Raw genomic sequence first — 26,207 nt, 5'->3', positions numbered from 1 at the left:
ATGTTTATCTATCCTGCTACTGGAGGTTAAGGCAAGGGTAACAAAAAGAAGAGAAGAAACCCTGTTTGAAAAGTTTACAAATCCTGCCCTGAGGGCTGTAAACAGAATCCAGCCGGTGGTGGAGCGTGTTAAATACTGCCACATTGATAGGGACCTGGTTCCCTGGCACTAGAAATCCACTCATGTAAACAGAGGAACTGTTGCTGTGAATCGGGTCTGTTTTGACTTAAAGTCTAAGAAACACATTGCCTTCAAAGTGAATTCTTAGGTGTCACTTCCCATAAGTTATGGCAGAAGATTACAAAGCTACTGATATAACATATTAGTTTGATGGACAGAATTATACCCCCAACGCTTCCTGCTCTCCCCAATGACGCACACTAACTTAGTGTGCTGTGACAGCTGCCTTGATTTACCACCAGTCTGGGAGGCCAACCGGGAGAAGGAACGTTCACATGGACGCAGGGCCTGAGACTGGCCTGGAGCCTAGTTTATAAAGCTGCCCTGTAATTCACCACAAATGTGTCACCATTAAAAGAGGAAAAAAGGATTGCAGATAATAAATACTCTTTAATTTATTAGCTAACAACAAAGAGATCAGAGCCAGTTGTGATGTGATTGTTTGACATAATATTGTCAAGGAAAAAAAAGCTAAGTTGACCAGAGAGGTAAATTACACATTCAAGCAGATGCATCAACTCTTGGCTTGTCATAAGCCCAGCTAAACAAAACACCACACAGAGGGGAGGACTGGCCAAGAGCAGAGCCATTTATCTCTGAAAGAGACATATTCAAGAGCAAGTGAAATAAGACATAGTTCTTTTGGACTTGGTCAGAGGCCAGGTTTTAACTGTTATAAATTAAATGTTTTGTGTATAGGATTTGGCAATTCTAGTTGCCTTTGTCATGGCAGGGAGATGTTAGGTTTTTCTGCCTGTCTTAAACTAATGGTTTGGTCAGCTGGGGTGTGTGTCCCTACTGCTAGATACTTCTGGTACCTTCTGGTAATTAGCAGATATTGGGAAGGTTTCTTATGTGGCTTGTGATAAAATCAGTGGCTTTAGAAACACTTGTAATCGCCTTTGTTTTCTGCGATTCTTCCTCTGCGATTGTTTAGCAATACACACACAGGTCACCAGGCGGGGATTCATACTGATGTTAGAGTCGTGGAACCTGAGGATTGGAAGAAACATTTCATCCCACATCCCACCCAGGACATGCAGACGGTTGTGTATGAGCGGGGCAACTTCCAGGGAGGCCAGGCATCTGTCGCGTGTTATTGTGATAGAGCTCAGAGTCAACCAGTGCCTGCTGGGCTTTTATTTTTTAAGCTACTGCCCAGAAAAACTCTCCCATCCCTTGCTTGGGAAATTGAGTTTTCAGATCTAAGTGGGTACTTTTGCTTCGTTTTGCATATTATGGGTCCTTGGGTTTAGCCTATTGTTAGAACACAGATTTCTGGGTTTTATTCAACAATCTGGAGGCAAGGATAGAGTCCTGAGGGTAGGTTTAAGGACATTGATTCATGGATCAACATTTTTTTTTTTGGGTGTAGTTAATTGATCTGCTATGAATTGACCTGCATCTCATTTATTTTATTCGTTGCAAAGCAATATCATGGGGGATTTTTGTTAGATGTCTTATTGAAATCAATGTATAATGTTTATGGTCTCACTGATCTACCAGCTGAATAACTATTTCTAAAAGAGCTAGAAGGCAGGGAGAGAGAGAGACAGAGAGAAAGGGAGTGGAGAGAGAGAGAGAGAGAGAGAGAGAGAGAGAGAGAGAGATTGATTTGGCCTTACTCGTTCTAGGTAAAAAGGTGTACTAGCTCTTACAAATCGCTACTATCTTTTCAACTTGCTCATATATCATATATTTAATATAATTTTTCACAATTGTAGTGCCTTATTATTTTTAGAATCTTGTTCCTCCTTAAAAAAATCAACAAAAATATGAAATTTGCCCAAATTTGCTTTTGATCTTTATTTTTTCAAATATTAGTAATATTGTTTCCATGATCAGATCTATAAGAATTATTTTACTGTTGCTATCATAAAATAAGATACTACTTGTATAGGTCTAGAGACCAGGCTTCTCCTGTCTTGTAAGCTCTCTAGGGCCTCATTCTTTCATTTTTTTTTCTTTTTTACTTTTCACTCATCAGTCTAGCCTAAAGATATAATTTCATGATGGAGAAAATAATGACAAAACAAGAGCTTAGTTTTAATCATTCTGCCTTTTCTCTGTCATTTGGGATTTCTTTTTTTAAAAACCATTTTCCAACAGTAGACTTACTTTCTTCCTTTGAGCATTGTTTTCATAAGTGACTTCTTAAAATCTGAGTTCATAGAATGTGCCCCATACAATTATACTAGTTTGGTTTCTTTCACTGCTTCCCCATCCTCAAGCTTCCCCAACCTTCCTTGTTGTCAGTTTTCATAATTATATACTCAGAATTTCACTTTTAGTAGCATCCTTCCTTCTGGAATTTCATGTCCTATTAGGATCAATATCTGTGGAAATACTATACTATACTGTACTGTACTATACTATACTATACTGTACTGTACTGTACTGTACTATACTGAAATGCTATAGTCTCTTAAAAATAAAGCAAACCCAATCAAGAGTATTCATATATTTGTGTTCCAAAATATGCAAAGTTATCTCCAATTAGGCACGGTCACTTTCTCCTAGGGGTTTCATATCTTCCATACCACCAATCTTTTTATTTTATAAGTTTGATCATGTTGGCATTTGTTCTGCTATATAATATATATTATGTTGCTACGTTTTAAATATGTTCACTAAATGCACTTCTGCCTAATTTTCCTGGTATCCAAAAAGGATTTTCCCTCTTCACCTCTTCTTCTCTCCCCTCTCTCTATTGGAAATACCTTTCTTTTGAACAAGGTGTTCTCCTCCACTGTCACATTCAGGGCATGATGACCCATCACCATGTGTTTAGTTCAAGTTCCTTTTATTTTAGGAAGTTAGGACCAGTTTTATAGGAACAATGTCCTTGTATCATGTCAACTCCCTGTTCAAAAACCTTCAGGACCTCCTCCTCGCATTTGGGATACAGCCACAAACCCTTAGCCTGGCTTCTAAGTCCACTTAACCTTGACCTCAACGTACTTTTTTAGACTAACCTTCCAGGCTTTCCCTATTTACACTCAGCCTTTCAAATTAACTGATCTGCTCATATCCAGCAACATGATTTGTTCTTTTATTCGTTCACCTCTTTGGGCTTTCCCCCAGACCTTTTCTAGTTTTCTATTAATTAGAAGGTAAGTCACTAAAAAGGTCATTAAAATCAAATGTCTTTCATTGACTTTTGTTTTTTTCTCTATGAAGAATAAAATAATTTTATGGTGCAAAATGAACTTTCGAAGACTAAGAAAGAACATAAAGTTTGGGGCCAACCAAAATTAAAAGTGACTTACAATTAATACTACCAAAGAAGGCAACCTTCCGCTGTCCTTTAAGTCAGCAAGGATTTACGAGAGTGCTTGATGATTGTGTGTTGCATTTCCTCTGTTGGAAATGATACCTAGAATTGTAGAAGCATAGATTCTGAAGGATGACTTCATTCTAAGGATATTAGGAGCCCACTGTTACCCATCTCAACCTTGGGTACCTGTAATACACTGACATTTGTACACATGGCTACATATCATTCTTATTATTCAGTCCACAGCCATTGCCAGGATAGATAAAAAGCAACCGTCATTTCATATCAGACCAAGCTAGGAAAGTACATCTTTCCTCAACCAAGAAGATGGAGTATGAACCAGACCACATGGCCCAGTGGATGGGAATTGATAGTGCATATAGTAGCTTTAAAGCAGCGTCGAGCAAAATAGATTTAAATCATTCTGAAAGAAATAAATCCTAACAATGGATACATTGTGCTGAATGAAATGAAGCTCACAAAAGAATTGATTAGGAAGTATACCAAATGGAATAAAATGTAGCAGAAAGGCACATATTGGAGAGAATAAAATATGTTTCAGTCTGAAGGGGATTGAATTTACTAAGATACAACCGACCAGCTATAAAGCAGATGAATAAAATATGTAGTCAAGTCAAATGGACATTCAATGGGAATAGGTTTATATAGATCAATGGCATCATGTGATCAGTTTCATTCTTCTAATTCTATGACTCATTGTGTAATATCTTTAGCTCTCTCAAGAAAATCTGGGGCTTTACCTGAATCCTGAAAGAGGGAACTCACCTTAAAGGGTGTATGATTAGTTGGAAATTAATTGGAAATAAGTTATTGTTTGTTGGCTTGTCTTGGTCCAGAGAACCATGATAATTTTCTGGAATTAGAAGGATTTTACAGTAAATTGCAATAGAGTATCACAGTGAAGACTATTTAAGCATTTTCTTCCAATGAAAACTTAGTTCTACCTGGTCACTGTGCTGAAATGCTTAAAGCCATCAATGATCTTCATTTCTCTTTCTAGGAAACTTGGAAATTTTAGGTCAATATTGAAATCATCTTGCTGGAAATTTTCTCCCACATGCAAACATATTCATTAAACACTTCCGTTGTGCTTCAGACGGAGTCCTTTGGAGAATATCATTCTCAACATGAATGAAACTTATTTCCAGTGTTATTCACAGTGGCATATCAAGGGCAGGGGGACGAGAGTGGTCTACTCCAGGTACAGACAATGAGGGGATGCATTGTTTGTAGAAAACTTTGAAACAATAATAAAACCAACTAAAATTTTATGTATATTCTATTATCACCATGTACTGGCAATTCAGGCAATTAAAGTGATAAAAATACTCGTCTCTGGAAAAAAGCTGTCAGTCTAAATAATTGCCAGGAGTTCTGTTGTATTTGAAAATAATGACTATTATTGTTAATGTTTATTACATTTTAACACAGTTAAAAGTTTATCTTTTAAGACACATTGTATTCTACATGGAGTTAATCTGGAGAACTCCTAGCTCTCCAGGAAGCCTTAGCATACATGAACTTAGCTATAAATTCATAGTGGTTTGGAATTATTAGAGATCACATCACAGTCAGTATCTCTAAAACCTTAGTAGCATATATTTCTGCGTTTGAACAATATATTTGAACTAGGCAGTCACAGAAAAATGATTGAGAGATAAAGAAACAGGTCTTGAGTTAGTTCTGTCATTCAGTGAGACTACTTGGAGCATTTACTTGTACTTAATATTTAAAACAATAAAATACAAACCATGAAGTGTACTATTTTTTCTTTGGTAATTGCAAATTTAAGTTTATGCATGAATAACTCAAATATATTTGAATAATAGCTTTACATTAAAAATTTAATTTTCTTTTTAGTTGTTAATTATTTCAAAACAAAAGCAAATGAAGAAAAAATAATAATTACTAATTACATGATTATAACTGAAAAGAATTTTGTTTTATGGAGGAAGGGGGTATTAAAAATTATCTGTTCTGGGTATCAAATATGCTAGCTATGGCACTGGGTATTTTTTTTTTTTTTTTTTTGAGACAAAGTCTCACTCTTGTTGCCCAGGCTGGAGTGCAATGGCATGATCTCAGCTCACTGCAACCTCTGGCTCCCAGGTTTAAGTGATTCTCCTGCCTCAGCCTCCTGAGTAGCTGGGAATACAGGTGTCCGCCACCATGCCCAGCTAATTTTTGTATTTTTAGTAGAGATGGGGTTTCATCATGTCGGCCAGGCTGGTCTCGAACTCCTGACCTCAGGTAATACGCCTGCCACAGCCTCCCAAAGTGCTGGGATTATAGGTGTGAGCCACCACGGCCGGCCAGCATTGGGTATTTTTATTTTTATTTTGGTTACAGATGATAAAACAATTCAAATTGCTAAAAAAATATATAATTTGATACTTTATTAATTACCTTTTATTTTGCAACAAACCACTTAAAAATTTAATGGCTTAAAATATTAGCTATATATAAGGTCACAGTCCTGTGGGTTGGCTGGATGCTTCCTCTCTGGACTGACTCAGTTGGGGCTGTATGGTCGCAAATTTCCTCACATGTCTGGGGCTCAGCTGAGATGGCTGGAATAGCTTTCCATGTGATCTCTCTTCTTCCAGGAAGCTAGCCTGGGCGTGTTATGTGGTGGGAGAAAGGTTCCCCTAACAGGAGAAGGAAAACTCCACGCTCAAGTACCTTTTAGGCATTTACTTGCATAACATTTGTTAATGACTCATTGGACAAAACATGTTACATGGCCAAGTCCACATACTAGGGGTGGAGAACAAGACTCTACCTCTTGATGGAAGAGTGGTAAGGTTACATTGCCCAGGGAAGAATATATAGAGGGAAAAGGAATTTTTGCAGCATTTTTTTGTGAATAATCTACCACCTACCCATAAGGGTTGTGCTATCTCCAGGTATTCAAGTAACATTGGCAGTAATTTCCATCTGCATACTTTGTCTCAGTTCTACTTTTTTATGTAGTTCATATAGCCTTTTTAAATTAAATGTATTTTTTTTACTTGGCACATAATACTTATATACATAGTACATAATACATAGTACATATTTACGGGATACCTATTGATGTTTCAATACGTATAATGTATTGCATGATCAGATCAGTGTAATTAGCTTATCCCTCATCTCAAACATTTTTCATTTCTTTATGTTGGGAACATTCAATATCCTTCTTCTAGCTATTTGGAATGATATAATATATTATTGTTAACTGTAATCATTCTACAATGTTTTTTTTAACATGAGAAATTATTCCTCTTATCTGGCTGTAATTTTTCATCCTTTAACAAATCTCCCTAACCCTCTCTTTGTTTTACCCTTCCCAGCCTCTTGTATTATCTCTTCCACTTTTCATTTCTATGAGATCATCTTTTTTTAGCTTCCACAATATGAGTGAGAACATGTGGTGTTTAGTTAGTTCTGTTCCTGACTTATTTCACTTAACATAATATCCTCCAGTTTTATCCATGTTGCCATGAATGACAGGATTTAATTTATTTTTATGGCTGAGTGATATTCCTTTGTGTGTATATATATCACATTTTCTTTATCTACTATTCTGTTGGTGGATACCTAGGCTTAGTCCATATCTTGCCTATTGTGAATACTGCTTCAAATAAACATGGGAGTGCAGATGTCTTTTTGATATGATGATTTCCTTTCCTTTATATACATTCTTAGTAGAAGGATTTTTGGATCATATGGTAGTTTTATTTGTAGTTTTTAAGGAACCTTGATACTGTTCTCCATAGTGGCTGTACTAATTTACATTCCCACCAACAGTGTAAAGAGTTCCCTTTTTTCACTGTCCTCACCAACATTTGTTATTTTTTGTCTTTTTGATAATGGCCATCCTAACTGGGGTGAGATGATATCTCATTGGTGTTTTGATTTATGTTTCCTTGATGATTAGTGATGTTGAGTATTTGAAAATATATTTCTTGGCCATTTGTATGTCTTCTTTTGAGCAATGTCTGTTCAGATCATTTGCCCCTTTTCATTCTTAATTTTTTCCTTCACTCATTGGTTGTTCAGGAGTATGTTGTTTGATTTCCATGTATCCGTACAGTTTCCAGCATTCCTTTTGTTATTGACTTCTAGTTTTATTCTATTGTTGTCTGAGAAGATGCTTGATATAATTTTGATTGATCAAAATTTGTTGAGACTTGTTTTGTGGCGTAACATATGGTCTATCCTGGAGAATGTTGCATCTGCTGATAAGAATGTGTATTCTGTAGCTGTTGGGTAAAATGTTACTTAAATGTCTGTTAAGTTCATTTGGTCTCTGGTGCAGTTTAATTCCAACATTTCTTTGTTGATTTTCTTTCTAGATGATCTGTCCAATGCTGAGAGTAAGGTGTTGAAGTCCCTTAGCTATTATTGTATTGGGGTCTATCTCTCCCTTTAGATCTAATAATTTGTTTTATATATATATCAGTGCTCTGGTGTTGGGTGCATATATATTTATAATTCTTATATTCTCTTGCTTAATTGATTCCTTTGTTGTATAATATCCTTCTTTATCTCTTTTTAGAACTTTGACTTGAAGTGTGTTTTGACTGATATAAGTGTAGCTACTTATGCTTGCTTTTGGTTTCTCCTAGTGTGGGATATATCTTTCCATCTCTTCAGTTCAAGTCTATAGATGTCTTTACATGTGAGGTGAGGGTGAGTCTCTTGTCGACAGCATATAATTGGATCTTTTTCTTTTTAAATCCATTCATCTTGTCTATGTTTTTTAACTGGATAATTTAATCCATTTACATTCAAGGTTATTATTGATAGGTGAGGACTTACTCTTGTCATTTTATTCATTGTTTCCTGGTTGTTTTGGTATATCTTGTTCTTTACTTCCTCACTTATTATTTAATTTTGCACTTGGATATTCTCTGTAGTGACAGGTTTCTCTTTTTCTTTTGTGTATTGCCTTGCTTCTTTTCTCTTTCTTCCTTGTGTATTGTCTCTACCAGCGAGTTTTACAGCCATTTTTTGCATGTTTTCATGATGGTGATTATTATTTTCCAGATGTAAGGCTTCCTTGAGAATTTCTTGTAAGGCCAATCTAGTGGTGATAAATCTACTTAGTTTTAGCTTGTCTGAAAAAGATTTTATTTCTCTTTAATTTCTAAAGGATAGCTTTGCTAGGTATAATATTCTTGGCTGGCATTTTTTTTTCTTTTAGTACTTTGAATATGTCATCCCATTCTCTCTTGGCCTATAAGGTTTCTGCTGAGAACCCATTATTAATGTAATGAGGGTTCCCTTATATGTGACTTGATGCTTTTCTCTTGCTGTTTTTAGGATTCAATCTTTGTCTTTGACTTTTGACAATTTGAGTATAATGTGCTTCCAAGAAAACCTGTTTGGAGTGACTCTATTTGCAGTTCCTTGATCTTCCTGGATCTGGATGTCTATCTTTCTCCCAGGACTTGGGAAGTTTTCAGCTATTAATTCATTAAGTATGTTTTCTGCACCCTTTTCCTTTTCTTAAATGTATGAACTACACAAATTCATATGCCATCCTTGTGCAGGGGCCATGCTAATCTTCTCTGTATCATTATAATTTAAGTATAGGTACCACTGAAGTGAGCATTTTTAAGAAATAAATTTTGATAAGATGGCCAATATCAGCAAATGGATTACTTCTTGCCAGCTTAGCAACCCCACTGGAAAGAGAGCTGTTTCCAATAGTTCAAGACAAAATTTTTTTTTTTTTTTTTTTTTTTTTTGAGACGGAGTCTTGCTCTGTCACCCAGGCTGGAGTGCAGTGGCCGGATCTCAGCTCACTGCAAGCTCCTCCTCTCGGGTTCACGCCATTCTCCTGCCTCAGCCTCCCAAGTAGCTGGGACTACAGGCACCCGCCACTTCGCCTGGCTAGTTTTTTGTATTTTTTAGTAGAGACGGGGTTTCACCGTATTAGCCAGGATGGTCTCGATCTCCTGACCTCATGATCCGCCCGTCTCGGCCTCCCAAAGTGCTGGGATTACAGGCTTGAGCCACCGCGCCCGGCCAGTTCAAGACAAAATTTGAAGACTGACTTTTATTGGCTGGATTGGCTTGCATTTCTTTTCTTTTTTTTCTTCTTCTTCTTCTTTTTTTTTTTTTTTTTTTTTTGAGACAGGGTCTCACTTTGTCGCCCAGGCTGGAGTGCAGTGGCGTGATCTCAGGTCACTGCAAGCTCTGCCTCCTGGGTTCATGCCATTCTCCTGCCTCAGTCTCCTGAGTAGCTGGGACTACAGGCGCCTGCCACCACGCCTGGCTAATTTTTTTTTTTTTTTTTTTTTTTTTTTTGCATTTTTTAGTAGAGACGGGATTTCACCATGTTAGCCAGAATGGTCTCGATCTCCTGACCTCGAGATCCACCCGCCTCGGCCTCCCAAAGTGCTGGTTAAAGGCGTGAGCCACTGCACCCAGCCGGCTTGTGTTTCAATGTTTGAACTAATCACCTGGGTCAGACCCACACCTCCTACCAGGAACTGGGCTCAGGTCCATCAGAATCATATGAAAAGAAAGGTGGAAAGCACTGGTTCTTAAAAAAAAAAAAAATGACACCCTGGTTGTTATGAAATGAAGAGTGAATTAACACTGGACATGCAAAAATAAGAGCCTTTGACTACACTCTTGTGCTTAGGTCATAGTATCAAGGAGATAATTAGCTTTAGGCATTTCTACTTAGGTTTATTGTTATTTATACTCACTTCTCGTAAGCCTTGAAAAGCAACACACATACCTTCAATAATGAGTCTGCAAGTTGAACCTTAAATATTTGCTTTACATATTTTTTGAAAGTCATATGTGCAAAAACATTTTTATACACACACTTATAAAGATAGATAACATTTCTGCAGGATGAACCCATAATGTAAACTCGTTGATGAGCCACATGTGCACAACAGGTGGATTATGACTACAAAACAAATTTAGAATGACATTTGAGCCATCTTGATAGGTTTATGGAGTTGTTGGAGAAGGAAAAATATTAGTGGGGAACAAAATTGTTGGCAATAAAATTAGAAAACAAGCCTCATGCAATCTCAGCTACTTGAGAGGCTGAGGTGGGAGGATCATTGAGGTTAGGAATTCAAGGCCACCCTGGGCAACATAGCAAGACCCTGTCTCTAAAAAAATAAAAAATAAATTAGTCAGATATGGTGGTATTCACTGGTAGTCCCAACTATCCAGGAGGCAGAGGTGGGAGGATCACTTGAGCCTAGGAGTTCAAGGTATGTGCATGCCACTGTACTCCAGCCTGGACAACAACATGAGACTCCATTTCTTAAAGAAAACCAAAAGCCTTCAAATGCTTATAATCTAGAATCAGGAATCACCTGGGTTCTCAGTGACTGAAATCTTTACCACCAGTGTTCACTCATGCTAGCCTCATGCTCCCAACCTGCTCCACTCATGCATCTGCTTCTTATCAGCATGCTTTATTTTCTGAATGATTCTCAGTGAAAAGAACAAAGTGGGGTGATGGAAAGTACAGTCACTTGGCATTCAGGTTTAGGTTCTGGCTCTGGCACTGTGTGACGTTTACAAGTCTTTTCCCATTTCTGGGTCTCAGCCTCATCTTCTGTCAAGTGAAAGATTAAGGTAACTGATCTCAAATAACTCTCTGGCATATATGTGTTCGGCACCTGCATCTTCTCTGATTGGTCTTGGGTTATTCAACATCTTTCCTCTGCAACTTACTTGGCCCTAGGCTTGGAGAACGGGCACTAACTTCTTCCGTACAGATTCTTTCTCAAGCTTCCAAATCCATGGCCTTTAGTTCTGAGGTTCTGCTGGTCCCTGTTTTTTTCCCCAAAGTGAACCCTCTTGACAAATTCATGCTTTCCAGCAAGTTTACCAGGGGAAGTCATGCTGGCCGGGGTGACTTGTGACACTCTGTTTCCACAGCTGGCTCTGGCCTGTGCCTGATTGCTGCTGTGCCTGATTGTTGCCAGCCATTTGCCCTTTCTTAAGCCCTTGCTAACCATTTTCTTTACAGAATATACATGTTGTATGCCCTAATATAATTTTTCTCATAAGGAAATAGAATCATTTTCGTAGAACTTTGCAATGTTGTTAACATTAGCATTTTGGGGAAAGTCTTCTTTGTAGTTGTTTATAATCTCATTTTCAAATTGAAAAAAAAATTCAAATGCTATCTTCAGAAGGATACGTTCCAAACATTAAATGACTGATCTTTACTTTGGAAGATACCTCTTGGGTCACCTTTTCATCTCTAGAAAGTTGATTACAAGGCAAACTTGTTTCTGATGAAGTGTTTCAATGTGCTTTATTATAATCTGGGACCACAAAAGGAATTTCCAACAAAATTTTTTTTTTTTAAAGATCATCAATTTATCTCATTCTCTCTCTTTCTTATGCTTTTGCAAAAAATGTTTGTCAGTTTACAGCAATATGAAATTCAAAGAAAAATCAAAATAGAAAAAAATGGAGTTGATGTGCTATTTTAATTTGGTGATGATTCTACTGAGGCATTGTTTCCAAGCTTGCACGATGGTTGCTTTATCTTTTTTGCCTTTTAGACTCAATAAGATATTCTTCCATAGCACATTGCTCAAGCTTCTACATAACTCATCTCACATATTTACAGTGTTTTGTCCCATTGGACTATAAGCCCAGGCAGGGATGGGAGCTTGTTCATTCTTGGATCCCTACCATCTTGCGTAGTGCTTGCTATGTAGAAAGCACGAATAGGCTCAGGTGGAAGAATGCTATGTAGGAGCAAGAATAATATGTAGGGGTAAAATGTTGAACATGCATAAATATTGAAGCAAAGAAATAAATTGATTTTGGTGATAGGTGACCCTGAGAGGGATAAAAGTGTAACTCAGAGGCCCTTCTATGTTATAGTGGCAAAACCTCTGTCAACTCTGATGTCTTCTGCTACAGGTTAAAAAAGAATGGAAAGCTCTATTCAACCATGTAAAACTCTGCCTTCATAATAATGATGGATTTGCTGTCATCATAACTCATTCGTAGGTAATCTTGCAAGAGCTAAAACTTGGAACTACTGCCATTTGGAAGGGTTCCGTTGACTCTAAGGGAAACCTGAGAATCTGAGTTCATTTACTTTTATTCCTCCTTTTAGCAGTAATATGTTCATTTACCTTTAATGTTGAAAGGAAGCAGGTTGAGGCCAGGCATGATGGCTCATACCTGTAATCCCAACACTTTGGGAGGCCAAGACCAGCAGATCACTTGAGGCCAGGAGTTCAAGACCAGCCTGGCCAACATAGCAAAACCCTGTCTGTACTAAAAATGTAAAAAATTAGCCAGGCGTGATGATATATGCCTGTAGTCCCACTTACTTGGGAGGCTGAAGCATGAGAATTGCTTGAACCCAGAAGGCAGAGGTTGCAGTGAGCTGAGATTGTACCACTATACTCCAACCTGGGTGACAGAGTAAGACTCTGTCTAAAAAAACAAAAAACAAACAAACAAAAAGAGGAAGCAGATTGAAATAATGTGTTTTCCATTTGCAAGTGGCATGGTCATTTTAGTTGAAGGCATGTCCACTACAAGTATTTCAGTCAGCTCAACTGCTTCTCATGCTGTTTGCCCAATTTAGCACTTCAGATTTTGCTCTCTTAAATTCCAACTTTATCCCATAGGAGAGAAGCAGATTTCTATGTCTCCTCTCTCATCTGTTTTAATTCTTTGGGAGAGGAGTCCTGAGTACTAAACAGAAAGGTACGCATGGAGAAATGTAAAACATATTTTCAGGCACCTTTGTGAAAGGAAAATTTAATGGGACATTATAGTACTATGGGAAATGAAGAGAGGTAAGAATCATGCCCCATGCTTAACCTTTTGGACTCATCTTTGCCAATTTCTATGTGCAGTTCAGTAAATTAAATAAGCTTTCCTTAGCCTGAAACTGTCTGTGATAATGCAACCTTTCACTGAGGTATCACAGACAGACATGCAGTGTTCAAGACAGGGGCCTGACACCTTTCAAAAGTGAAGGAACCTGTGGCAATTTTAAACATTCCAACCATATTAATTCCAGTGACAGTTATCCTCTAAGTCATTTGAAATGGATTCTCCCTCTTCAACTTTCGAAACTTATATTTGATCCCATGACCTCTGGGGCCTGCACAGGGGCACTCTGTGTGACTGAGTGTGTGAACAGCAGGAGGCAGAAGCAGGAAATTGTTGATCCAATCCAATTTATGTCTTTCCTCATCTTTTAGCTGTTCTCTGTACCTTATTCATGTTTCTAAGGAGAAACCTTACATTTCCAAAGGAAAGGTTGAATAATGGTTTGGAGTTCTTTCTTTGAGGGCAATGTTTTTATTATTGCTCTTCCACCCAGGCTGAAAGTTGAGTGTCATCTGTCAAGCATCAGCAGCTATAGGCGCTTCACAATCAATATAGGGCTCAGTGGTTCTCATCAAGCACTACTGAGCCCTGGTTATTAGAGTTGCTTCTTTTCATGTGCTCACACTCAGTGCAGCCAAATTCTGCCTTCTCTGTTCTGGGAGCACACAGGGACCTGTGCCCTTCTCCAATAGTAGGACCATTCTCAGGAAGTGCTCCTCACTTTCCACATGGTCAGGAAGTTTTGGATGTCTATAACAAGCACAGGGGAGGCTTGGTATGGAGCCCAGTGTTTATACTTAAGAGAGTGCTGGGGGAATGGTCACAGAAGACCCATCAGGTCCTTATGGGCTGAGTCCCGAGGTGACTGTACATTGGTTATTGTTGGGGAAGAGTCGGATCTTCAGCTTTCCATGTGTGTTGGTTTGATGTTATTACTAGTCATTCACGTGTTAAAAATGACCTTATTAGTTCATGTCTAAGAAACTAATTTACAAACCAAAAGACTAACATGTTATTTCCATTTGCGTGAGGGATGATGTTCAGGAAACCACCAAACTGTTTACATTTGCATTCTAGGTACCTTCTGTCTTGGTATTAGGCTAACTGGCAAAGTAAATTAATCATCTGCAAGATTTCTAAGTGAGAATGGATGATGGCATAGCTGTTAAGGTTACAAGTCACATAGCCTGCGTTTGGAATCCTGGCCATCACCCTTAATCTCTACATGATCTCAGACCAGTTATTTACCCTTTTTAAGCCTTGATTAACTGATCTAGAAAATGAGATACTAAGAGCACTTACCTCATAGAGTTGTTGGGAGGATTAACCAGGATAATAAAAAAATGTGTATGAAAATGCTTGGCATATAATAAGTACACAATAAATATTCACACTAGTATTAGTAGTATAATAATAATCATCTTTTTGTAATAAAGGTAGTTGGATATGTTCCTAGGCCATTTTATCCTATAATGTTAGAATCTGGAGGTTTACACCTGCTTCTCCATAGAATACTCCTTTGCAAAGACAGGATTACCTGTTAGCTGCTAGAGGAAGACTGATAATTTCTTATTTGCCAACTCTTCTTTCTCTAGATCCTGTGTTGCTTTTTTGTGTTTATGAATACGTATTTAACTACTATTTATAGAACATTTGCTATATGCAGTAATATTGTACTCTTCATCATATTATCTATTTTAGTTCTCACAATACCTGTTTGAGGAAAGAGTCATTATCTCAATTTTTTGAATAGGAAACTAAGTACAGGGAAGTAAGAAAAGTGAGGAGGTAGAACAGCTGGGGCTTCAGCTTAGGTCTGTCTACTAAATTCCATGTCCATGACACTAGGTTATCTTGCCTCTTTATTTATAACTCAGTATATTAGACCTTGGGTTAAGTAGATTATTACTATTTTATATTTATTACAAAGTGGCATTTTTGATGAGTTTTGAGAAATGCCCTAGTAGATTTACATAAATTGAGTGGATGACAATTTGAAACTTAATTTCAAAAATTCACAGGTTAGAATTTAAAAACTAGACTTCTAACAGGAGATGAGTTTGTTTTGATTCTGGAGAACATTCAATCTCTGGGTGATGATCTAATTAATACAGGCTGGAGTTTCCCAGATAGCTCTTATGGGAAAACGATACAGGAGGGACACATTATCAAGAGTGCTGATAAATTCAAATTGTAACTAACCTCCCTTAGATAGACCCAAGATAGTCATGCCTCCTTCTATAGGGACTCTTTGGGGCATGATAGACCAGATGCCATGATAAAGAATGGCATTCCCATAGTTGAGATGAATTTCCACAGGTCACCATATGCAACTTCCTTTCTTGGCAAGAATATCCTTAACTTTATGCACATATTTTTTTAAACAGCTATTTTGAGGTATAATTCACGTACTATATCACTTACCCATTTAAATTATATAATTCAATGATTTTTGACATATTACACTATAACTTTTAAAATTGTGGTAAAAATATATGTAAAAAACTTACCATTTAAACTTGTAAGCATACAATTCAGTGGCATTAATGATATTCAAAGTATTGTACGACCATCACAACTATTTATTTACAAACCCTTTTTTATCACTCCAATAGAAACTCTATAATTATTAAGCAATAACCCCCTCTTTCTCCACTTTCCAGCCCTGGTAACCTCTATTCTATTTCTGCCTCTATGAATTTGCCTATCTGCTTCATGTAAGTGGAATCATGCAATATCTGTCCTTTTATGTCTAGCTTATAGACATAAACCTTGAAAACAAAGTTTATCCATGTGGAAGCATGTTTCAGAAATACATTCTTTTTGATGGCCGAATAATATTCCATTGTAAACATAATATTCTGGAATGAAGATGTGGATTCCATCTATAGCTGTCAATCTTGTGAGTAAAATCACCATTTTTGTGTGAAATGTCTCATTTGACACAACCGACTTGGAAAACATGTTGAGGATATTTCTAGAATGGTACCCAGTCTATTGACCCCTGTATTATTATTTACTCGGTGTTTTTCTTGCAATCAGTTCACTTTTAAAATGTCTTAAATACTTATCTTATTTTGTTCTAATTAATGTTCATGAAGTCCCTAGGTTACATAATACTGCATATTGCTATTAAAATGATTTACATATATTTGTTCTGTATACCTCCTAAAATGTATCTTCTACCTCAGCCACATATAGGCTGTCAATCACTTCTCTAATTCCTAAACTTGAGGGGTGGGCTTTGTGTCAGTATATGCTAGAGTGCCAAATTCCCTATGGAACAGAAATGAAGAGGAGAGGAATTGTAACAAATATAACCTGGTGTGAAGGCCAAAGTTAATGCTAACCCAACCCCTAACCCTGGGAGTCAATTAGTAGGTTCAGGTCTGGGCCAAATCTGCTTCTAATCAGCTGTGTGATCTTGACACATAGTCCTCTGTGCCTTAGTTTCCTCTCTGTCTTAAGCAGGTTGAGGTAGATCATCTCCTCCTGTTTCTCATTCCTGGATGTCCTGCTTCTCTCCCACATTCAGGAATGACAGGGCTAGTGCGTGCTTCTGCACTTGCCCTCCATGGGGCTGTACTGGAGCGATTTCCATTTCTTTGGCTTTATGGTATTTACATCTCTCTCCTTCCACTTCCCTCACCCCTAATATATTAGATCAGACTCGATCTGATGTAACTCTTAATGATTTCCTTTTTAAGGAGAACATTAGAAGAGCTTGCATCAAGGACATCACTTACCTTCATTTAGAACTATGGGCATCTGCGCTGTGTCCATTTCTTGCAGCGATAAAATGGTAGTAAATCAGAAAAAAATGCCATGCCCTTCAGAACCTCGAGAATGAGCTCTGGAGCATTCTGCTTACAGGGATGTAGGCTTGTCAGTGAGTAAATCAGCTCTGTCCTTACGCCCCCATTGCATCAGGGAAATCTCTGACTAGGTGGGATGGGTTTGACATGTCAGTCAATCTCTCTCTACCCCCATTTGAGGTTGAGAGTGTATCTCTCCCTTGTTTTCTCCCAGCATGTTTAGTGAGCTTATTGACCCCCTAGGTTTTATTGCCAGCCACAGCTTAGTCCTTGTCAGAGAGATTATTATATGAACCCTGGGTGACTTCTGACTGCAGAAGGGCCCTGGATTTACATTTTTGCATTCCAGAGTCAGGAATATAAATGACTAATGGAACACTGGGCCACCGAATATTTATATATCTATTTTGAAATTTACATTTCTCCCTTTCTTATGATGGGGTTTGCTGCTCCCAGGGTCGTAGTTGATGGGCCAGTAGCATCTGTGGTGACATAAAGCAATCATCCGGGGAGAGTGCTTCCCAGCCCCAGTGGCGCACAGTGATGTGCTGCAGGTTATTATGCCAGCAATTCAGCAGTAATCGAACCCCCCATCTCCCTGGCCCTATCCCTGCTTCCCTTTTATGATGTCCAAGAAATTTTACATGCTCCAATTTGCCTCATCCACCACCCTAATACTGTTTGAATTAAGAATCTCTTCCATAGCTTTCAACAATGGAAGCTTTGCTTTCTCCAAAATTATTTATAAAGACCACTCGTGACTGTGCCAGAAAGGAGGCTGGACTGTGCACATTTGCTGGTCCATATAGAAGATGGGGTTGCCCAGTTATTGAACTTGCCGACTACATGATGTATTGAGATGGAAGAGGATGTCTATAGATACACACTAAGTTGTTTTGAATGAAAAAACTGCGTTAAATTAGGAATTTTTTAAAAAGTAGAGCATCCATTTGAAAGTTCTCTGGTCCCTGATACTTTTCATGATATATAGTAAATTTAATCATAGCAGTAACAACAATAATAGCAACACTACTTAAGCATTTACTACTGGCTGAGTTATTCTAAGCCCTTTGATGCATTTTAAAATTCCAACAGTCCCATGAGATTAAGCCTTTTCATAAACCTGCTTATAAAGGTGGAAATTGGTTCAGAGAGGTTAAGTTCCTCAAGATTACATGGCTAGTAAGCAACAGGGCTAGGACTAGATGTTGTGTTGTCTGATACCTGTTTTCTTAATTTTTTTTTGAGACAGAGTCTCACTCTGTTGCCTAGGCTGGAGTGCAGTGGCGGGATCTCGTCTCACTGCAAGCTCCACCTCCTGGGTTCACGCCATTCTCCTGCCTCAGCCTCCTGAGTAGCTGGGACTACAGGTGCCTGCCACCACGCCTGGCTAATTTTTTTGTATTTTTTTAGTAGAGACGGGGTTTCACCATGTTGGCCAGGATGGTCTCGATCTCCTGACCTCGTGATCCAGCCACCTTGGCCTCCCAAAGTGCTGGGATTACAGGTGTGAGCCACCACGCCTGGCCCAATACCTGTTTTTAACATTACCTAGTAACACCATGTGGTATAGGCAGGAAGCAGAGATCTTGAGATGAATGTTAGTAAATTTCTCATTCACTCAAGCCACTCACCTTTTCTCATTCTCTCAAGCCACTCCCCTTTTTGTTCCCCGTCAGTATTTACAAAGCATCTACTCCGTGCACACCCTGTTCTGAACACTGGATATCAATACAGCAGTGAAGATGGCCCACAGTCCCTACTCTTGTGGAGTTAATATTTTAATTAGTCAGACAATAGACAAGTAAAGAAATAAACCATGCACTTTCTAACATTGACTGGTGCCTCAAAGAAAATGCATGAGAGCAACACAATGGAAAGTGTCCAGTTGGGGAGGGGAGCTATTTTCACTAGGATGCCAACAAAGGCTTCCCTGAAGACAGGGCATTTGAGCTGAGACCTAAATGATGAAGATGGCTGGGAGCTGGTGTATAGAGCATAGGGTTCAGCTAGAGGAAAGGCAACTCTAAAGACCCAAGTCAGGAATCAGCGTCTTGTGTTGGAAAGCCAGGAGGAAGACCAGAGTGGCTGAAGCATTATTAGCTGTGGAGAGTAGATTATGAAGTCAGGAGATTGGCAGACCTTAGGGCATGCAGGGCAGGGCAGGAGTGTGAATGCCATGGTGTTTTCAGTTCTTTCAATCAATATTTTACTGCCTGCAGCCCATTTTCTTTTACAGCCTGTCTTCTTTTCCTTCTGCTTTGACTCGAATCTTACCTCATAATGGGCATTTTAATCCTCTCTGTGATGCAATCCAATGCTTCTTGCTGGGCACCTTGCTTTGTTCCAGCTCAGGGCAGCATTTAAAAAGAACAGAGGAAGTCTCCAGCTGAGAGGGGCTCAGGAAGGAGTGCAGGTTGCAATCTAAGAGCTCTAATTAAATCAATGCCATGCACATCCTGTCCACAAAGCTGGGGGCAATTGAATGCCCTTTACTGACGCCATGATATACACTTAAGAGCTGTGTGACTTCACAGAAGCAATTAAATTGGCCCGTTTAATCAGCGGGAAGGCCACCATCAATAACAATTATTATTTTTATTGATTTGATAAGTGCACAGTAGAAATAATCACAGAGAATAGCTATCTCTTTCCCCCTCTCCTTTGCCTAAATGCTAAACCCTAGGCTACCCAGGCCAAATCTAAAGTGACCTCTTGAACAATTTTACTACAGATCCATATGTAATCAAGAATTCCTAGCTTGACTAGGCGACTCATGCCTCTAATCCCAGCACTTTGAGAGGCCAAGGTGGGTGAACTGCATGAACTCAGGAGTTCGAGGCCAGCCTGAGCAACATAGCAAAACCCCATTTCTACAAAAAGTACGAAAATTAGCTGGGTGTGGTGGCATGCATCTGTAATCCTAGCTACTTGGGAGGCTGAGGTGGGAGGATCCCTTGAGCCTGGGAGGTGGAGGTTGCAGTAAGCTAAGATCATGCCACTGCACTGCAGCCTGGGCAGCAGAATGAGACCATGTCTTGGAAAAAAGGAATTCCTACCTTATAAAATTTCCATGCTAAAAAAAATAATCCATGCTTTTTCATTGAAACAAAACTTTTCAACTTTCCAGTCCTTTGATTGGTAACAGAGGAATACTCCCTATGGCAAATAATTAAATCTGCATTTTCTCTTTCAGTCACATCCAACTTGTTTATTGTTTTCCTATAGCTCAAACTATGATCTCATTTTGGCCAGAAATGTAGGTTCAGTGACAGAAAACAGGCCTGGACATTGCCTAGCTGTGGATATATACGTGATTATGTGGCTGTTACAGAACCTAAAAACAAGGAAGATCTAAGTGCCATTATAAGAAGCTGCTTTTACCCCAAGACTTTTATTATCTTTCTCTGTCTCACTGATAGTTTGGCATCTTTACATATGTAGTTCCAAAAATCTGAATTACTTCCACTTGCCTTCTTGCTAATTAATTCCATATACTTGTGACCAAGGAAGAGAAGCAGACTCAAAGTATACCACAATTGGAGTCCAGTCTTAGGGAATGAAAGAGTGAACCTTGATTCAGGGAGAAAGAAGGGGCCCTGATTTATGTGTGCAGTCACCCAGTAAGAAAAGCTAAAATGTTTATGGGCTACATCCCTCTCCACTATCCCACTATGAGAGATCCATAAAGGAATAGGGAGGGATTGTTGGTCTTCCACAGTACTTCTCCTGGAGGATAGCATATCGTTATTCCCACCTGACTTCATGAAAGGTAAAGGTCTCAGGAATCTTGAATGATAATCACAGAGATGCCCCCATCCCACCATTCACCTTGGATTTTTGGCCAGGTTGCCTTCTCTGGGGGAAGAAGGTTATAATCTATTGATATATGGACACATTGGTAAACTAAATTTAAATCCTCCTCAATGGACTTGGTGCCACGTGGGACTTGTATGGGGCATTGCTCTCACAGTTCTCATTCAAGAGCTGCTTTGTTTCTAGATAATTCTACAGCTCTTCAATAGAACCTGAGATCCATGGTCTGTGAGGAGAAACAGTGACCCGGGTGGTATCAGATGTTTTTATATGTACCCATGAATGACTTCCCACATCACAAAGGTTTGGGAAATGTATTAAATTCAGTTTACCTTTTATGCATTAACAAGATACATTAACATGAGGGCTTTGAGCTTCTATAATAATATCTCAGCATTTTCCAAACAGACTCAGTCAAGGAACCCTTTGTCAGAGCAGGCCTATTCCCCAGAATATACATTGGAAAAGCTGGTCTGGAGGCCTATATTAGTCTGTTCTCACACTGCTATAAAGATGCTACCCGAGTCTGGGTAATTTATAAAGAAAGGAGGTTTAATTGACTCACAGTTCCACATGGCTGGGGAGGCCTCAGGAAACTTACAGTCATGGTGGAAGGCAAAGGAGAAGCAAGGCACAACTTACGTGGCAGGGAGAGAGAGCAAAGGGGGAACTGCCAAAAACTTCTAAAGCCATTAACTCTCGTGAGAACTCACTATCACGAGAACAGCATGGAGGAACCTGCCACCATGATCCAATCACCACCCACCAGGTCCCTCTTTCAACATGTGGGGATTACAATTCAAGATGAGATTTAGGTGGGGACACAGAGCCAAACCATATCAAGGACTAACCACTTTTTTTTTTTTTTTTTTTTTTTTTTCCTGTAGGCTTGCATATATACCTATACATGGGGTGAGCATCCTCTCACTTAGGGCAAAATTTTTAGTGAGGAATTCTATGACAGTGCTACATAGATTGTATATAAGATATCCCTGTTCCCAAATGTAAATATCTCCACATGTTTACTTTCTAGACCAAAACTTTTTTATCTGGCTTCATGGAAAGAGGTAGTCTTTTGGGCGAGGATGTACCATTAGATCTAAAAACTGTGCAACCTTGGATTCCTTTTGTTGAATTTTGTGTAAATATTTAGGGTATTTACACCTTGACAACCAATGGCTTTAAAGTTTAAAAACTGATATTTAACTGACTTTTATACTTACTAATACCACATTATAGATGCTAAGGAATCATTGTAACCACCAGACACCAACAATTTGATTCAGAGTTTGTTAAAATCATGTTGCCTTTATTATTATTTTAAAATAGTATGATATCTAATCTGTTCATTGCTGGTGTGTAACTTTCCTAAACTTTGCCGTATCTCCATATAACTTGTACTATTATATACCCAATATGTGTGACAGGGTTCCCTGATGGCACTCTCCAAAGAAATACACATGTGGGCATAAAGTAACAGTGCCTAAATTCTGTCCAGAAATGTTCTGAAATGGGACATAGGGTTGAGGTGACATGTAGTTCCCTCTCCAGAAGCAGGGAGGTGGAGGTAGTCTCCTGTGTCCTCCAGTATGTTCCCCATCCAGTATCCCTGGATCAGGTGAATGAAAAGGGCACTAACTAATGGGGATATTACAGGATGAGGTCAAATGATCCATGTAGAGTTCATACCAGAGTACCTGCCATATAGGAAACATTCAAGAACTTCTATTGTTGTCATGGTTTTATTGTCTTCAAATATCTTTATTTTCTTTTATGGATTTTTATATACTACCTTTTTTTAGACAAACCAGAGTTTAATTTTTTTTTAAACACAGCAGGATATACATTTCTAAACATTTGAAGATATTTGAAGGTATTTGTCATCATCACTTGGTATCCCAGGTATCCCAACCATTCCATCTTAATAATATCTGAGTCATTCATAGTATATCCTAAACTGTTTCAGGGTCACCAGTTTCAAATATTGGAATAAGTTATTAAACAAGTCTTTTATGAAGATCTTAAAATACATCAGGAAGAGAAATATATTTGCCCATATTTCCTCCATTTAGTTAATCCCATCTAAACTTGCTGCATATAAATTGGAAGAATTAAATAAATGAGTTGCAAAAATGGTGTTTTTACCATAAAATTAGATATGGATCATCTGGTTATAATGGGCCTGAGGCACAATCTGTGCATATTCATTTGAAAACCAACTGGGATGTTTTTAAAGTGAGCAGGTCAATAAGAATACAATGATTTCTGTAGACTGGTAATGCATGGCCAGGCATTAAAAGTGGATATTATATGCATCTGTGTGTGTCTTGGAAAAGTCAAGTAGAACTTGATTTGGGTAAAACCCAAATGTGTCTGGTGTTCTTTCTAGTCAGTTAGTTATTTTTTTAGTTAGAATATAGTACCACCAAGGTAAAGGTTACATATTTTATTCTTGTGAGAGCTTCTTTGCTATGTATCGGGGCAAAAAAAAGAATAATGGAACACCCCTACTTTTTATAAAAATTAGATCAACAATCACTGTAATGGTAGAAAAAGAGAGTATATGTGTTTTGATATTGGACCAGTTTTTTTAGAAAATCATATATGTCAATTTTAGTCAGGATCAGTCACTGCTTTTCTGCTCTGAAGGATGAAGATCACAACTTTCCCTACCATTCCCCTACCTCTCAATTTTTGTTAGTTACATTGTTATCATTATATTGTAAATGACAATTGCATTCTCCTCTATAACAATGCTTTCCATAGTTGTTTAGTATTGGCTCCATATTTAAGTGAACTCAGATCTCAGTGGAAGTTCTTTGGATGATAGCTCTCCATTCCTGAGTTCTTAAATCCAACCCTAATTGGCTGGGCTTTCTTCTGTCTTTTTCAGAAAGGGCTCATGAGTCCTGATTTTCTCAAGTTCCATGCTTGTTATATTTGAATGACATTTTAGTTGGGTATAATAGTTTTAGGCTATATACGATTTACATGTATAGAGAAATATTTCTTCATTGTTTCCTTGTATTGAATGTGAATTCTGGATAAGTATGAGGTCAGACTGACTTTTCTTCCTTGTAGTAGATTCTTTTTTCTTCCATCCACTTGTGTAGAGATTTTTATTCCCTTGAATTTTAGTAACTTAATTAAGATTTATCTAATTGTTCTTCATTCTTTGTATCAGTTTTTTAACTTGCTAAGCTCTTTTGAACTATATTTTTTTCTTCATTTTAGGGACTTTTTTAAGTATATGTTTGAATATATTTTCTGTCATATTAATTGTACACATACAAATGTTACTGTCTTTATTTCCTATGAGTCTTAAATGATCTAATTATTTTATTTTATTTTTCATATGCATTCACTGTGATTACGTCAAACTGTTGCTCTGTCAGTAATTTGATTTTTAGTGTGACCCCTCTGCTCTTTGATCTTTCCAAATTGCTTTTTAGTTCTGAACCATATTGTTTTGGTCTTTGTTTCTTTAGGTCTTCTTTTTAAATCCATTAAATTGTGTGTGTGTTGGATTTTTGTGTTTATCATATTTGTAATTGAGCTTCTTGGATATATGAAAAAATTTTGCAGTAGATTTGGTGAGTTTTTGCACAGTATTTCTTTACTTTTCCTTCATAATCTCTTCTTCTTCTCCTTATATTACTCCACATACATATATGTTAGATCTTTTCATATTGTTCCACAGGTCCTTGAGGCTCTGTTCATTATCATTTTTTCCCTATTTTCCAGGTTGGATACTCTATTGTTTTGTATCTTCAAGTTCACTAAATCTTTCCTCTATTATCTTCATTCTGTTATTGAGACAATCTAGTGAATCAATCTTTCTTTTTTCTCTTTCTATTTGTGTCTTTCTGTCTTTCTGTTGTTGTTGAGAATGGGTCTCCTGTCACCCAGGCTGGAGAGCAGTGATGCAATTGCAGCTAACTGTAGCCTTGAACTCTTGGGCTCAAGGATCCTCCTGCCTCCCTAGTAGCTGGGTCTGCAAGCATGTGCCACTATGTCCAGCTAATTTTTTTTTCTTTTTGCAGTGATGCAGTCTTGCTCTGTTGTCCAGGATGGTCTCAAACTCCTGGGCTCAAGTGATCATCCCACTTTGGCCTCTCAAAGTGTTGGGATTACAAGCATGAGCCACTGCACCTGGCCTCTAGTGAATTTTTTGCTTCACATGCTGCATTTTTCAGATCTAAAATTTCTAAGTTTTTTATAGCTTTTGTATCTTTCCTGAGAGCTTCTACTTTTCTACTAATTTAAAGCAAGCTCAGCTTTATCTCATGGACTATGCAGCTATAATAGGTGGTTTCATGCCTTTATTTGCTAATTCCAACATCTGAGCCATATATGTGGATTTTGTTTTTACACAAATGTGACCAACACTTATTTGTATATTTAGTAATTTTTGGCTTGTATCCTGGGCATTTTGAACATTATGTGGTTCAATATTGGATTATATTACAACCCTGTGAAGAATATTAATATTTGCTTTTTTGTTTTATGAAGAATTAGCCTCATTTCTGTCTTGCCTTTTGCGGGTTCCAGTCTTGGTTCAGTTTTCAAAGCCTTTGACATCCTCCTCTTGATCTGTCTGTGCCTGTACACTCAAGAGTTAGCATGAAACCTGGATGGTGGTTTACAATCCTCATTCCATTCTCAGAGCCCTTGCTAAGCTGCTTTGGATATGTCCTGCATATCCAAATGCACAGCTCAGAGATGAGCTGGGAACTTGTGTAGTTTCATATATAGAATTAGAGTATCCCCTTCTCCAACTCTCTCACTCTGGGATTCCCTCCACACCTTCCAGTCCTTAAGGGCTGTTTTTCACAGCTCTTCAGCTGAGAAATTTGAAATAGAAATAGAAAGTAGAGTTTTAGATTTCCACAGTACTCCTGTGTCAGACGACTGTGATTGGGGCCTGCATTTGGGGAAAAGCCCCACATTAAAAAAAGAACAATAAACCCAGAAATTCACCTCTTGGTGGGTAGCTTCTCCATAAGCCACTGGCTTTTGTTTTGCTTTTCCCCGTCCTCAGCATCCTTGTATTTTGTACAGTGTTTATTTGTATCAGTGGAAGAGATAGGAGGTAGTAGGCTTACCCTCTCATGCAAGAGGCAGACTCTTATTCAATTAAATTGTATTCAGCTGAGCCCCTCTTTTATTAAAGTCTTGTTCTTATTAAGTTGTTTTATGGCATAAAGCTATTTGGATTTTTTTTTTTTCTGGTGTTCCTTTAGTTGTTGGGTCCT

The 26,207-nt window shown here is 38.1% G+C and overlaps 1 protein-coding gene and 1 non-coding gene across 2 annotated transcripts in view; one reads left to right on the top strand and one right to left on the bottom strand.

Moving 5' to 3' along the window:
- LRMDA (leucine rich melanocyte differentiation associated) overlaps window positions 1-26,207 on the top strand; it is a 1,119,877-nt gene that overhangs the window by 811,449 nt on the left and 282,221 nt on the right. The gene's annotated exons all lie outside the window — the stretch shown is intronic.
- Window positions 8,974-9,078, bottom strand: LOC126963550 (U6 spliceosomal RNA). The gene has a single exon (XR_007729164.1). It is a non-coding gene; the product is annotated as a U6 spliceosomal RNA (small nuclear RNA).

Source organism: Macaca thibetana, chromosome 9 (assembly GCF_024542745.1).
Source record: "Macaca thibetana thibetana isolate TM-01 chromosome 9, ASM2454274v1, whole genome shotgun sequence".
Lineage (NCBI taxonomy): Eukaryota > Metazoa > Chordata > Mammalia > Primates > Cercopithecidae > Macaca > Macaca thibetana.
This window is presented reverse-complemented; position numbering and strand designations above follow the sequence as displayed.